Here is a 15442-nt window from a genome sequence, read left to right as displayed (position 1 = left end):
ATCAAGTATTTACAAGTATGAAAGTTTTTAGTACTGCAGCTTTGTAGTAAGCTTTGAAATTAAGAAGTTTGAGTCCTACAACTTTGTTCCTTTTCAATATTGTGTTGGCTATTATGGTTCCTTTGCATTTTCATATGAATTTTAGAATCAGCTTGTCCATTTGTGTGAAAACAAAAGCTGAGGTTTTGATAGGGCTTGTGTTGAATCTCTGGATCAATTTGAGAGTAAATATTAAATATTCTTATCGGTGAATGTGGTCCTTTTGTGGATCTTCTTTAGCTTATTTTTTAAAGCATGGTTTTCTTTACTTGTTGGAACGTATTATAAACCAACAGTAAATTCTAAGCCTCCCCTCCCCCAACCATCTGAATGGACCCCCTCCTCTTGGCCAAGGGCATTCCAAAGTTAACCTGAAAAACCCATTCAAGACATGATAGAAAGGGGGTGCTGAACATACCTTATCATATCCTCCTCCTTTTTGGAATAGTACTAATAGAAAAGACTCTTTAAGTCTGATAAGAAACATTAACAATTGATTCTCTCTGAAGCCTGCTACTTGGAGGCTTCATGTACATGATAAAACCTTGGTCTCCATAACTTCTTATCATAACTCAGAGATTCCTTTCTATTGATAATAACTCTCTCAACCAACTGTCATCACTGAAGCTTTGAATGCACCTATGACCTGGAAACTCCCACTTTAGTTGTCCCACCATTCTGGACGAAACCAATACACGTCTTACACATATTGATTGATGTCTTATGCCTCCCTAAAATGTATAAAACTGAATTGTGGCCCAATCGCCTTGGGCACATGTTCTCAGGATCTCCTGAAGGCTGTGGTCACAGGCCATTGATCACTCATATTTGGCTCAGAATAAATCTCTTCAAATATTGTATAGAGTTTGACTCTTTTTGTCAATAATATTTATAATAACTCCTTTGAAGTCTGCTAAATGCACCATTTGAGTCCTTACAAAGGCAGTTTCCATTGCCTGTTTTTTTATGTCCCAGTGTATAGGTAATACGTTCCTGATTCTATGAGTGTCTCACTATTTTGTTGTTGAAAACTCAACATTTTAGGCTGGGCATGGTAGCTCACGCCTGTAATCCCAGCACTTTGAGAGGCTGAGGCAGGCAGATCACTTGAGGTCAGGAGTTCAAGACCAGCCTTACCAACACGATGAAACCCTGTCTCTACTAAAAATACAAAAAATTTAGTCAGGCATGGTGGCACACACCTGTAGTCCCAGCTATGTGGTAGGCTGAGGCAGGGGAATCGCTTGAACCTGGGAGGCAGAGGTTGCAGTGAGCTGAGATCGCACCACTGCCCTCTAGCCTGGGCAACAGAGTAAGACTCTGTTTCAAAAAAAAAAAAAAAAAAGAAAAAGAAAAAGAAAAAGAAAAAAGAAAAGAAGAGAAAAGCCAGCATTTTTGAGAATATATTATAACACGTCTGATACTGATTGCCCTCTGAGGGCTTGTTGGTGTTGCTTGCTTGAGCATGTGTTTAGGGTCTTTACTTGACTCCATTAAATCTATTTCCCTAACAACGTGCAGCCTATGATGTTGCTCTTCCATGAGTGCCATCTTGGGTGTGGAAACTGTCTCTCTGACCATCAGGATGACTGTGGTCTTGTTGAGCTTATGTCTGGTTTGTTCTTGGTGTCACAACAGATCTTAGCCTGTTCTAGCAGCCTGCTGATTTCTCTGTTGTTCTCAACAATGCCCTAAGGTATAATTCCTCCAGTGAAATCCCATTAAAGTCAGTGCCATTTGCAGGACAGCTGTTACCAGTCTTTGAGGCTTGCTCCCACACTGGGAGGCCTCTGAGCTGCCTCTTTTCCTCTGTTAGTATTCCAGCTGGTCTATGTTTCTCTTCTTGCTCCTGGCATCATTGTTGCTCCCGGCATCTATGTTTTACTTGCGGCTCCTTTTAATTGTTAAGGACCTTCTTGTTTTTGAGAATACTTAGCTGGGACTTTGTCCTCTATTTCAAATAAAGTCGGCCCCCTTAGGGTGAGCTAGGGAGCTCTCTGCTCTTACAACCTGCCTTTCCACTGGGAAGAAACTCTGCTGTCTTGCACTGGAGCTGGGAGTGGAGACAGTGGCCTGCTTCTTCTGGGCTGACACCCTGACTCTACTAGCAGGGCACTGGGTGGGGACAGTAGCCTTCTGTGAGTGAAACTTCTGTCTTACGAGGGTGCTAGGGAAGTGACAATTAGAGTCCCTGGGGTAAAGCATCCACTCTACGAGTAGGGGCTTGGTGGGGAAAGGGAGCCCCAGTTCCCCTGATGCAGTTTCCTGGGATGGAGCTTCCGCAACCAGCAGATTGGTGTCCTGGGATGCAGTTTCTACAACCAGAAGATGGGGGTGAGGGGATGGGAGAGGCCCATGGCCTGCCCCTGCTGGGGTAAAACTGGAGCTCTAGACCAGAGCAGGGGGAGAGCATACCCATCTTCTTGGCGGCCTCCACCCAGAGTAGAGCTTGCGTCGTGCTGAACATTGGGGAGGAGATGAGAGCGGGTCATGGCTCAGATGATGCGGACTCTTGTGTTCTTACTGAGATTTTATCATTTTTCTCAAAAATAGTTTTCTACTTGCTGTGTATCTTTAGGGCAATTCCCAGAGATTTTTACATGTTTTTTATAATTTTTGCCACTCAAATAATTGTTTCATTGGAGAGAGCTTCCACTAAACTATCCACTCTCATTCAAGAACTGTTTCTCTTCTTTTTTCCTGAGGCACTGAAGTTAAAGGGTTTTTATTGAGGAGGTTGGGGTGGGGAGAGCAGTGTGTGCCTCTCTGGGCAGGCAGGACAAGGCATGGAGAATACCAGGTGGAACACCTTGGTTGGCCAGATTCCAAGGACCCGAGGAACAAGCGCCAGGACATAGGCCTCCTACTGTCAGATTTTCTTGGGGCTGAAGTATTAGTAGCAACCTCCTCATCCCTGACCCAAACAAATAATCTCTGTGGCCTCCTTGGAGCATTGGAGCATATGCTTAAGATTACAGGTACCTATCCCAGAGAGTAGAAAATTAAGCTTACACAACTGACACTATGTGACAAATAACTAGTCTTTTTTTTTCAGTTTGATGGTACTCAAATGGATTTGCTTATTTAAGTTCATATGTGGTATGACGAGTGATCCACAGGGGAAATTTAGCTAAACATAAAAAAAAAAGAGAAAAATTGTAGCATTATTTTGGAGAGTCTTCTAATATAAAGTATTAAATGTGTGGATGTTAAATGCTGTTACATATTACTATGCTGGGAATCATCATCTATTTTAAGTGTACTCGGAAAAAACTGCCTAGAAACAAGGAACAGAGATGATATTTTCTGACTCAAATATGGTTCAGTATGAATAGGCATTTCCTGCTTGTCCGTAAACATCTGTTTTATTGAAAAATGTGTGAAAGAATTGATTGATTTCAATTTCCAAGTTTGATCTGGGTCGAGATTGCTACCGTGAAACTCAATTCAAAATGACAAGATTGTTAAATAATGTATATTTTGTTATTATTAACATAGATAGCTGTAAAATTTGATTGCCAGGTAGATATGGAAGAGATGACTGATTGATCAGAATTGTCCACAGTTTTGAACTGTTGGCTATACTTTCACCTCTGGGTCTGTAAGTCCTCAAGATGCAGCTCACTCCTCTCCAAACGGGGTGCTCTGTGATTTGTGTCAAAGACAAAATAGATTACAAAGAAACTCTGGGGACTTTGAGGCCAGGTGGGGATAAATGAGTGCAGAATTTATAAGTAGAACAGACTTGATAAAGAACCCTCTGATGTTTCAAAAATAATATATATCTAATAGAAAAATTAATAAAAGGGGTAAAATATAAGACACCTCAAATCCCTATCTTAGAGGCAAATATGCTCCAACTTTTGGTAATATTTTAGTGTCTGTCTCTGCATACAGAAATGTAAGTGTAAATGTTGTTACATATGTGATTTAGTAAGCTGACTATTGGATTAGATAGCATGTTGTGGAAATACTTCCATACTATCTTCTTACTGACTGTATATCATTCCCTTGAATGCATGAACCATGAGGTTATTAACAAACCCCTGACTTATACACAGTTGGCTCCAGGGTTTTGTTATTATGAACTACTATACAGGGAACACCCCTGTTTATACATCTTTGATCCTGGATAAATCGCTCTAAGAGATACAGTCCTAGGAGAAACGTTGAGAGTCAGGAGAAGCTGTTTTATTTGTGACACTTGTTGCTAAATTGCACTCAGGAAAGATTCAATTCTGGTTTATACTTCCACCTGGTACAAGCTGTGCTCAGCACGGGGATGCTCTCTGAGTCTGGCGGGGCTGAAACCTAGAGCACTCTCTGCTTGACCAGCAGGGAGCTGCATCTGCCCCAAGGAAGGGGTGCCTGTCCCTTCGTCATACACAGATTCTATAGGGACAGGCAAGCTCCTGGTGCCAGGCTGCAAGGGAGGCATTTCTGCAACCCAGAGCCATTAGTTCCAGGCATTATTAAGTTTTCATCCTGGGCAGGGTGAGAGGTAAAAGAGATCTCATGTTTGTTTCTAATTTGTATCATTTTAACTACAGAGGTTGAAAACTATTTTGTATGTTTGTTGACTATCCACATTTATTTCTTTTGTGAAATCCTTATTCATCAAATGTCTCAATATTTTTTGTGAGATACTAATCTTTCTTTATTGATTTACAAAGTTTTAATGGATCTTATGTTCATCAGTTATGTTATTAACATTTTCTCCAAGTTCATTCTTTAGTTTTCTCTTATTTATTCATTTATTTGTGCCAACAATATGATTTAAATGTTTTATATGGAAAAAATCAACTATGATTTCTAGCTTTGATACCTTTGTTATGCCAAATATATAAAAATGTTCACTCCTTTTTTTTTGAGTCTTGCATTGTCGCCCAGGCTGGAGTGCAATAGTACCATCTCAGCTCACTGCAACCTCCGCCTCCTGGGTTTAAGCGATTCTCCTGCCTTGGCCTCCCAAGAAGCTGGGATTACAGACGCCTGCCACCACGCCTGGCTAATTTTTTTGTATTTTTACTAGAAACGGGGTTTCACTATGTTTGCCAGGCTGGTCTCCAACTCCTGACCTCGTGATCTGCCCACCCCGGCCTCCCAAAGTGTTGGGATTACAGGTGTTAGCCATAGCACCTGGTCACCTTTTTACATTTAATTATTTGTAATCCATTTGGGGTTTTGTTTGGTCATAAGGAGCAAGATAGAGATTCTATTTCTTTTCCCTAGTGGTTAGTCAGTTTATCCAACAATCCATCTTCTCCTCACTGATTGGTATTTAAGCTTTATCAATGCCAAATTGTTTAAACACTTGGATTTAGCTCTGGCGTTTCTTTTGCTTTTCATTGTTCTATCTAATATCCAATAGGATGTCGCTGCTTTAATTTTGTAATTTTGTTTTGTAATTTTGCTTCATTATCACTTTTTTTCAGGATTTGATAACTGAGGGCAAAAGCTTCTCCCCTCACAAGATGAGATTTTGACTTTTATTATTGGTACACATAGAAAAGACATATGTGTGTGGATTCATAGGCAACAGATTCTCTGATTCAGTTTTGAGGATAACTCAAACCCACCAATCATTGATTGGCACCATGTTGGGATATTCATGCTTCTATTTTGAGAGTCGGATGGACAGCACTCAGCATCTCAGTGTGTGCGTCAGCACGTGCACAGGTCCCCTCCAGATATCAGCTTTGCTCTGGGACCAGTGTGCTGTAACTATGGGGCAGAGGTACATCCAGCAATTTTGCTCCTGGGGCCTGTCTTTAGGATAGAAGAGGTTTTAGAATCTCTAAGTTACAGTTTTGGAGTACTCCAATATTTATGAAGTTCTTTCACACATTTTGCTTCCTAAGACATCTCTCTCTCTCTCTCTTTGTGTGTGTGTGTGTTAAAGCTGCCTTCTGAAGATAAGACTTTGTCCTTTATTGTCACAGAGTTTAGATGTTTGGAGACTACTATTACCAGCATGGCAAAGTGGGCTACAGCATTGACCCTGGAGCAAATTTGGTTCAACTCCCAAGTTTATAACCTACTATCTGTGTGACCTTGTGCAAGTTACTGAGCCTCTCTGGGCCTTGGTTTCCTGATGTGTAATAGACTCTCCCTCTTGCATCTGGGCTGCCCTATTACTGCTTTGACCAAGAGAGTGTGGCAGAAGTGATGGCATTTTTATTTCAAGCCTAGCCTTTTAGAGGATGGATAGCTTAGGTCTTGGTCTCTTGGAGCCCTGAACTGCCATGTAAGAACTCCAAAGACTGCTGGAGAGGCCAAAGGGTGGGGCAGAGTTGGGGGTGCCAAGGTATCTTACTAGATACCTAAATAGCTAGTAAAATAAAGGACTTTGCCTTCTGGGTTATTATGTATGTGACACCCTTTTATCCATCCCAACCATAAAGAATTTCCTGCTTCCCATAGAATTAAAAGAAAATTACCGAGAGGTTATAAAGATACCTTGTGATAAAGCTTGCTGGGTGTAATATGCCCAGTTATGACATTTATGCATATATATTTATTTATTTATTTATTTATTTATTTATTTATTTATTTTTGAGAGAGAGTCTCGCTCTGTCGCCCAGGCTGGTATGCAATGGCACAATCTCGGCTCACTGCAACCTCTGCCTCCCGGGTTCAAGTGATTTTCCTGCCTCAGCCTCCCAAGTAGCTGGAATTACAGGCACGTGCCACCATGCTCAGCTAATTTTTGTATTTTTTGTAGAGACTGGGTTTCACCATGTTGGTCAGGCTGGTCTTGAACTCCTGACCTCGTGATCTGCCTGCCTTGGCCTCCCAAAGTGCTAGGATTACAGGTGTGAGTGGTTGGCCTATATATGTGTATTTTTATTTTTAATGTTTATTATCAGCCACCTTGGGACAAATTAGCAAAAGACTGCAAAAATCATTGAGGCACAACAAAAGTCTCTAAATTCCTTAGCTTAAAAGGCTTTAACAGTGCTTATATTTTGTATAGTTAATTGCAATAAGTCTGTAACTAAAACCAAGATCACAGTAGCTCAACATGTAGAATTGAAAGGTAGATAAGTCAATTTTGTAAACTTGCCTTTGGCTTTTTGTTTGTAGGCTCTTTATTGCCGAAAAAAATGTTTTAAGGACTAACGAATGCCTGTCTATATCCACCCCTGTCTGGCCTAGAACATTTAAATTGGCTATACATCTTTTGGCCCTAAGTCCCTTGGCCATAGGGGTCCCACTGAGGGACAGGAGGGACCCAGAGCAGGCAGCCATGCCACTTTGGCTATGCTATGGGACACAATGAAAGTTCAGTGACCACTGATGTTGCTTCTGGCAAATCTTGGCCAGAAGAGGAGAATGTAAAACAAATACAAAATTCTAAGCCCCCAGTCAGGACCCCCTCTCTCAACCAAAGGTATTCTAAAGTTAACCTGAAAAACTAGTTTAGTCCATGATGGAAGTGGGAGTTTGGTGGGAGGAGGGCTTCGAACATGTCTCACAGCTGACCAGAATTAACATCAACACAGAGACCCGAAGACTGGTAGACTCTTGAAGACTGAGAAGAAATACTTACAATGTATTCTCTTTGAAGCCTGCTACCTGGAGGCTTCGTCTGCATGGTAAACCTTGGCATGCGCAACCCCTTATCATAACCCAGATATCTTTCTGTTGATTCCAGGTCTAAGATATTAACTCCCTCAACCATTTGCCAATCAGAAAATCTTTGAATCTACTTATGACCTGGAAGCCCCTGCTTTCCAGACTGAACCAATGCACATCTTAAACATATTGATTAATGTCTTAGATCTCCCTAAATGTATAAAACCACCTTGGGCACAGTTCTCAGGATCTCCTGAGGGCTGTGTCATGGGCCATTGGTTGCCCACATTTAGCTCAGAATAAATCTATTTAAATATTTTACAGAGTTTGACTCTTTTTGTTTACATTGGGTAACCATCGCCATGATCAAGACATAGAGAATTTCCATCATCTAAGAAATTGTCCCCTTGCAGTCAGTCCTCAATCCTCTAGAGCCTATTAAAAAATACACACACATACACACACACACACACACACACACACACACACACACACACACACACAAAACTTAGCCGAGTGTGGTGGCATACACTTGTAGTCCCAGCTACTTGGGAGGCTGAGGTGGGAGAATCCCCTGAACCCGGGAGGCGGAGGTTGCAGTGAACTGAGACCATGCCATTGCACTCCAGTCTGGCTGACAGTGAGACTCTTTGTCTCAAAAAAAAAAAAAAGAAAGAAATTGATTTCTAACATCTTAGATTGGTTTTCTCTGTTGTTGAACTTTATTTACATGAGATCCTTACATTTATGTACTTCTTTTTTACATCTCCCAAGGCTCTGTCATTCACATTTGTGTCCTCTTGTATGTCCAGTTTCATCTGCTTAACCTCATAGTTTCAAGATTCAACCATGTTGTTTATTTATTTTTTGCTGATTGTGATAACTGTGACTTATAATAAGAAATACACTGTATTTGGTCTTGTCCCTGTTTTCTGGCATACAGCTCCTATCTGCCTTGGAATCTCCAAAATGGTAAGTGCCTTTTTGTATGCTAAGGAGATGACTGATGGGTGAGGGGGATCTCCTAGATAGCCTCAGGATGGGGCTCATTGCCATGGGAACCAATCACGTGATTAGCAGCTTGGCACTCTCAGCCCCAAGTGGATCTCTGGGGAGAAGTGAGGGGCTGAAGGCTGAGTTGATCACCAAGGGCCCATACATTAATCAATTATGCCTATGTAATGAAACATTCACAAAACCCCAAAAGTCAAGACTTGGAGAGTTTCTGAATTGATGAACCATGGAGGGTGGTGCCCCAGGAATGGCATGGAAGCGCTCTGCTTCTTCTCACATACCTTGCACTATGCATCTCTTCCCTCTGATTATTTATCTGTATCCTTTCTACTGTCCTCCATAATAAATGGGTAAATGTGAGTAAAGTGTTCCCCTGAGTTCCGTCAGCTGTCCTAGCAAATTATCAAACCTGAGGAGGGGTTTGTGGGAATCCTGATTGATTGATTGATTGATTGTTTTTTGAGACGGAGTCTTGCTCTGTCACCAGGCTGGAGTGCAGTGGCGTGATCTCAGCTCACTGCATGCAACCTCTGCCTCCCAGGTTCAAGCGATTCCCCTTCCACAGCCTCTCAAGCAGCTGGGACTACAGGCGTGCACCACCACACCCAGCTAATTTTGTGTGTGTGTGTATTTTAGTAGACAGGGTTTCACCATGTTGGCCAGGATGGTCTCCGTCTCCTGACCACGTGATCTGCCCGCCTCAGCCTCCTATAGTGCTGGGATTACAGGCATGAGCCACCACACCTGGCCAAGAATCCTGATTTATAACTGGTGGGCTTAAGTGCAGGTCATAACCTGGGGCTTGGGTCTGTCATCTAAAGGGGGAACAGTTTTATGAGACTAAGCCCTCAACTTGTGTGATCTGATGCTATCTCCAGGTAGATAGTATCAGATTTGAACTGAATAGAAGGACACCCTACTGTCCTTTGATGACCAGAAGTGTTTTGTATTGAGTATAGTGGGAGAAAAACAGTTTGCTTGTTTTTTCTACTGTAATTATACAGAGATGTATATTTATTTGTTTGTTCTTCTGTTGATGGACATTTGAGCTATGTCTAGTTTCTTTTTTTTTTTTTTTTTTTTTTTTTTTTTTGCTTTTTTGAATAGGGCTGCTATGAATATTCTTGTATGAGTCTTTTTTGTGGACTTACATTTTCATTCCTCTTGGATAAGTTCCTACAATCTAAGAGTAGAATTCCTGAGTCATGGAGCAGATGGCTGTCTGGGAAAATGCCAAGAAGGTTCCAAAGGGGTTGTATCATTTTGTGTACGAGATTTATGCAGTGTACCAGAGCTCCAGTTGCTTCTCATCCTTGCCAACACTTGATGTTATCTGACTATCTTTTAGTGAGGTGATGGTGATAGCTCACTGTGGTCTTAGTTGCCCTGATGACCAATGATGTTGAATATATTTTTATGTGCTTGTCAACTCTTCTCTTATTTTTTATAAAGTGTTTGTCCAATATTTTGCCCATTAAAAATTAGATTGTCTTTTGATTATTAATTTGTAGAACTGTAAAAGATATATTCTGAATTGAAGTCCTTTGCCAGATATATATTTGGCAAATATTTTCTCCTAGTCGATTGCTGCCTTTTTCATTGTCTTATCATTGTCCTGTGATAAGCATAAGTTAATTTTGGCTAAGTGAAATTGAACAATTTTCCTATTTTTAGATGAGTGCTATTTTTTGGCAGTCTAGAAATACTTTGCCTACCACATTAGATATTCTCTTATTCTTTTGAGAAATTTCATTGCTTTTATGTGTAATAGAACTCTGATACATCTTGAATTAATTTTTGTGTATGGTGTAAAATAGGAAGTGAGTTATTAGTTTTCTACACAAATGTCCAGTTGTTTCAGCACAATTTCTTGAAAGGACTTTCCTTTCCCTTTTTCATTGCTTTGATGCTTCTGTCAAAAATCTCTTAATTGTATACATGTGGGTCTACTTCTGGACTTTCTATTCTGTTTAATGATCTATTTATCCTTACACCAATACCATACTGTCTTGATTACTGTACTTCATTAAGACTTGAAATTAGGTATTTATTTCCCCATTTTAGTTTTCAAGACTGTTTGGGTTATTGTAGGTCTTTTTCATTTCCATATAAATATTTAAAAATTAGCTTGTTCATTTCTACAAACAAGCCCTCTTTGGGTTTTGGTTGGTATTTTATTGAATATATAGGTAAACTTGGGGAGAAATGATACCTTAACAATAGTGAATCTTTCAATCTATGAACATAGTATAACTCTCCATTAATTTAGGTCCTTTTTAATTTCTTTTAGCAATGTTTTATAGTTGTCAGTGTAAAGATCTTACACATCTTTATTTACTTATTTCTAAGTATTTTATATTATTATAAAATGGTATGTGGCTTTTTGTAAATTTCATTTACCATTTTTAGTGATATAAGTATGCAGTTGAAATTTATAGATTTACTTCATATCCTGAGACCCTAGTAAGTTCACTTGTGTGTTAGAGTGGTTTCTTTGTAAATTCCTTAGTTTTTTTATGTAAACAGTCATGTCATCTGCAAATGGAGGAAGTTTTTTTTCCTTTTCCAGCTTTATATTTTTTATTTAATTATTTATTTTTCTTGCCTTATAGCAATGCCTAGAACTTCCAGTACAACCTTGAGTAGAACTGGTGGATGTGAACATTTCTACCTCCTTTCTCATCTTAGGGGAAAGTGTTCATGTCACCATCAGTATGACACCAGCTATAAGTTTTCTATAGATGCTCCTTATTGGGTTGATAAAGTATCCTATTTCCTTATGGTTAAGTATAATTTCTCCAAGAGTCTTTGAGGTCTCTTTTCAGTTGAAGGATTTTTGAAATGCCAATAAATTCAAAAAGCATTATTTCACAAACAGTGCTAATTATGTTCTGTTCTCTAAGCATCAACTCATTTAAATCTGAAATAAGGTCAGGGTGCTATTCTTTACATTTTCTGGTAGAGGAAACTGAGGCACAGGTTGGCAGAGAAGGTTCTCAAGATCAGGCATCTAGGAAGTGGCAGAGCCAGACGGTCTGGCTCCTGAGATCATAGGCTAGGCTGCCCCTATAACCTTACGCTTGTGGTTACTGTAAATCGCTTCTGCCATCACTTGACCATCTGAAAGTAGCAGATGCTACTGAAAAACACCTTCTTTTGGGGGTGGAGAGGGGATGACTGCTGAGTGTTTTAGTAGGAGTACATTTCTACAGCATAGTTATAGCATCCTGCGTTGCAGAAATGTAAGTTGACCTAAACTGCATATTCATACATGTGATTTCTCTTTTATTTCCTCAAAATATTAAAAAAATGAGGATACTGATTTTATTCCTCAAAACAAGTTTAAGTTTTATTTTTAGTTAGAAGCTACCTCCATAGCTTTCCATAAAATATGTATTTTCCTTAACTAAAGAGATAAGAAAGCAACTGTCTTCATGACCCAAAGCAGTATCTTTTCAAATGTTTTATTTGGCGAGATAAACATATTTAGTTTTTGTAATCTCTACAGTGTATGTTCTTTGTACTTTTCCAGTATAATACTATATGTTTTATATACAGCAACAGAAATTGGCATGCATATTTTTATATGTGTCAATATATGTGAATGTATACATATATTCTGTCCATATGTGTATTTTGTTTAGGTGTGAAATAGTAACAATGGCTGCTATTTCCTCAGTGTCCACTTTGTGTAGGCAACCAGGGGCTTTATATTTACTTGTCTTTAATTCTTACAAAAATTTTGCAAAATAAGTATTGTCACTGCCATGATCCAATGATAATTTGGAGACAGGAAAGATTAATCACTCCATTGAAGGAATACAGACAGTAAGTAGTCAAGCTGGGTTTTTTTCTGGAATTTCTATCCAAACCCATTAGTGGTGGTGATTTGAATGATTCTTGCACAATGGTCCTGGTGCTGTGTGGCTATTCAGAAGGAAGGACACAGGAAGGATAAGCGCTGGTGTTGAGGCAACGTGTGGGCGACCCTTGCTAGCACATGTGTTGTTCAGTGGCATGAGGTTCTCAGTTAACATGAACCGCACCTGCTCAAGCTTGTTTACTGGAGGCACAGCACACTCAGCAGGATCTAATGGGAATGCCCTCATTTGGTTTTGGTCACAGTCCTGAGAGTGTGACAGACCACATAAAAGGGGAACCAGGCCTCCCACCAGGTGCCCAAGTGTGTTGCAGACCAGGGCCACCTCTTTTCTTTTCTTCGATGTGAGTGCTGAGAAGACTTGCTTAGCATGTGCTGCTCAAAAAATACCTGGGAGTGAATGAATAGAAAAATGGACAAATGGACTTTTCTATGGTTCAGTCATGAATAGCCCCTGCCCTCGAGCCTACCGCCCCAGCCCAGCTGCTCGTGCTGTATGGAATTTCCTCCTCACTCTGACAGTTGCACTAGCTTCACATGGCCTTTCGGGAATAGCACCTGCGCTACCCTCCAGGTGAACTGCTCTGTGGGGGGCAAATGTGAGCAGAGTATGAGGCTCAGCCCACGGGGAACGTTTCCTTGTGTGGGGCGGTGGGGTAGGCCAGGTTCAGCGTCCGGGACACGTGTCCACTGAGATGGGTTGTGACTAGGGGATGGAGCTAAAGATGCTCATGAAAGCCCAGGACGCCTTGGGGAGGGTGGGAGGCTTGGCCTGGGATGACTCCCCTCCTTATCCCTAGGCAGACAGGTGACTTTGGGTCCCTATGTCAAGCCCTGAGAGTTTTCAGTTTCTGCATCTGCAAGAAGGAAGTTGGAACAATAATAACGAACGTTTGTTAGAACATGAAGTGTCACATACGCTGCTTACAACTTTATGTGCATTGTGTTCTTTAATTTTGGATAAGTGACCCCGGGGACTACCGCATCTCACATATGAGAAACTGAAGCTTAGAGGGGTTGACAACTTGCCCAACATGGCACAGCTGGTACCAGCAGAGCAGGGTCCAACCTGAGCCTGACTCCAAACCCACGCTGCCTGTGTGACCTTCACCATCCCGATAGTTCCAAGTGCACTTCTCACCTCTTAATTTTGCCCCTGGAGAGTGAGAGACTTTGCAGCTGTAACAACCTCACTTCACCTTTTATGCAAATCTCATGTATAATTTCATAAACTTTATTTTGGAAAAACGTTAATTCCCCAGAGGCCTTCCCTGTCGGACTTGGCCTCAGATGGCCAGCAGAGGGCAATGTAGTCTCAGGGAGGTGCCCTCCCTTGCCCTGGGCTGGGAATTGTGAAAATCTAACCGCTGCTAGCAAAAACCAGTCTCAGCTGGAAAGGGCCTAATCTTCTTGGAGAGGATGTTGGAGAATACATAGCAATAGATTCAGATGAAATCCTGTCTCAGTAGGCACACTTAGAATATTGTTCCTTGGATGGCATTAGAAAGGGAACCTTTTTTTTTTTTTTTTTTTGTAATATAGAGTTCTCATTTTATTCCATGCATGAAAAGAAGTGATAAAGGTTTTGTGCTTTTTCTCATCTCTATTAATAGAAGTTATTAACATGCTTATAATAGAAACCATTTCACCTTCACTGGAACTGATGATGATGCTTCATGATAGCACAGTGGTGCCCTGTTGCCAAGTATTAGTTATGGTCCAATGTCTCAAAAATTACCAATCGAAAGGATTTGTGAGTATCACGGGTTGTTTTTAAGATCTTTATAATTATTATTTTTAGACTTGGTGTCTTTTATATCCATACACTGCTAGGATTAAGATCTCAAAATCAGATTGCCCTAATAAACTAGTAGAGGCTCCTTGGGTGACAAAGCCACTCTGACAGTGACTTCATTGGTCGCTCATTGGCCACATACCCTCACCTGGTTCTCTGAGGCCCAGCGTAGGATATGATGAACGCTAGTTTTTATTTTCTTTGCAATATTTCACTTAATTCTTGGTGCGTTGTAGTGAATAAATTATTGTCAACACCTTTTGAGCACCCAGCATGCCAGAGCATTTATAAACAAAGACAATTGACAAAAGATGTAGAATACAAACGTTTGAGTGCTTAAGGGTGAGTGCTTTTTAAGTGCTTTATCTGTATGACTGTGTTAGGTCCTCACAACAGCCCTACAGGTATTATCATCAACCCCATTTGACAGACGGGAAATCTCACCCAGAGGTGCGATGGAACTTGCGCAAGATCACAGAGCTGTGAGAGCAGAGCAGGGAGGCAGCCCCGGATGGGTGGATTTCAAAGCCTGCACTCTCCATTCCCACTCCTTCCTGCTTCTCAGCGTCAGCAAGAGCAAATCTCATGAGCTCTAGAGCATCCTGGCAACCTTCTGGGAGGGATGCTCTTTACCTTGATCTATCTATGTTGGGCTCCAGAATCTTCTCCCTAAATGTAAGTGTAACCGGAACTGTTGGTAACTCACTCACACCCCTGTGGTCTGTGGATTCTATCTGAGTTTCAACTTCTTCTTTGCCTGAAGACATTCTCCTAAGCCTCAGGAGGTCTCTCTGCCCACGTCCGGGGTGGTTTGAGTGCTAGGGAATTAATAACCTTGGCAGCCCTCCACCAATGACTGACAGGCTGGTGTCTGAATGTCCCGGCTCTGTCATCCCTCAGGAAGAAGCACAGGTGGTTCTGCAGTTTTCTTGTGCTCCAGTGGCTCACAGCTGGGCTGCCTTCCCTTCCTGTTCTCACCTTCCCCTCCTGGTTCCATGTCCCTACTCCCTTGCTGGGGTACCATGCACCTGCCAAATACATTCTTTCTACTGGGATCTCAAATCTGCGTCTGCTTCTGAAAAAGCAAAAATAGAAGGGATGCAAGTGTCCACATTTAACAGTAACTTGGGACTTCC

General features: G+C 41.1%; 1 protein-coding gene across 13 annotated transcripts in view; it reads left to right on the top strand.

Annotated features, from left to right (window-relative positions):
- The window catches only part of DIRAS2 (DIRAS family GTPase 2), a 158450-nt gene that overhangs the window by 16461 nt on the left and 126547 nt on the right, over nucleotides 1-15442 (top strand). The window lies entirely within an intron of this gene.

The sequence above is a fragment of the Rhinopithecus roxellana genome, chromosome 16 (assembly GCF_007565055.1).
Source record: "Rhinopithecus roxellana isolate Shanxi Qingling chromosome 16, ASM756505v1, whole genome shotgun sequence".
Taxonomy (NCBI): Eukaryota; Metazoa; Chordata; class Mammalia; order Primates; family Cercopithecidae; genus Rhinopithecus; species Rhinopithecus roxellana.
This window is presented reverse-complemented; position numbering and strand designations above follow the sequence as displayed.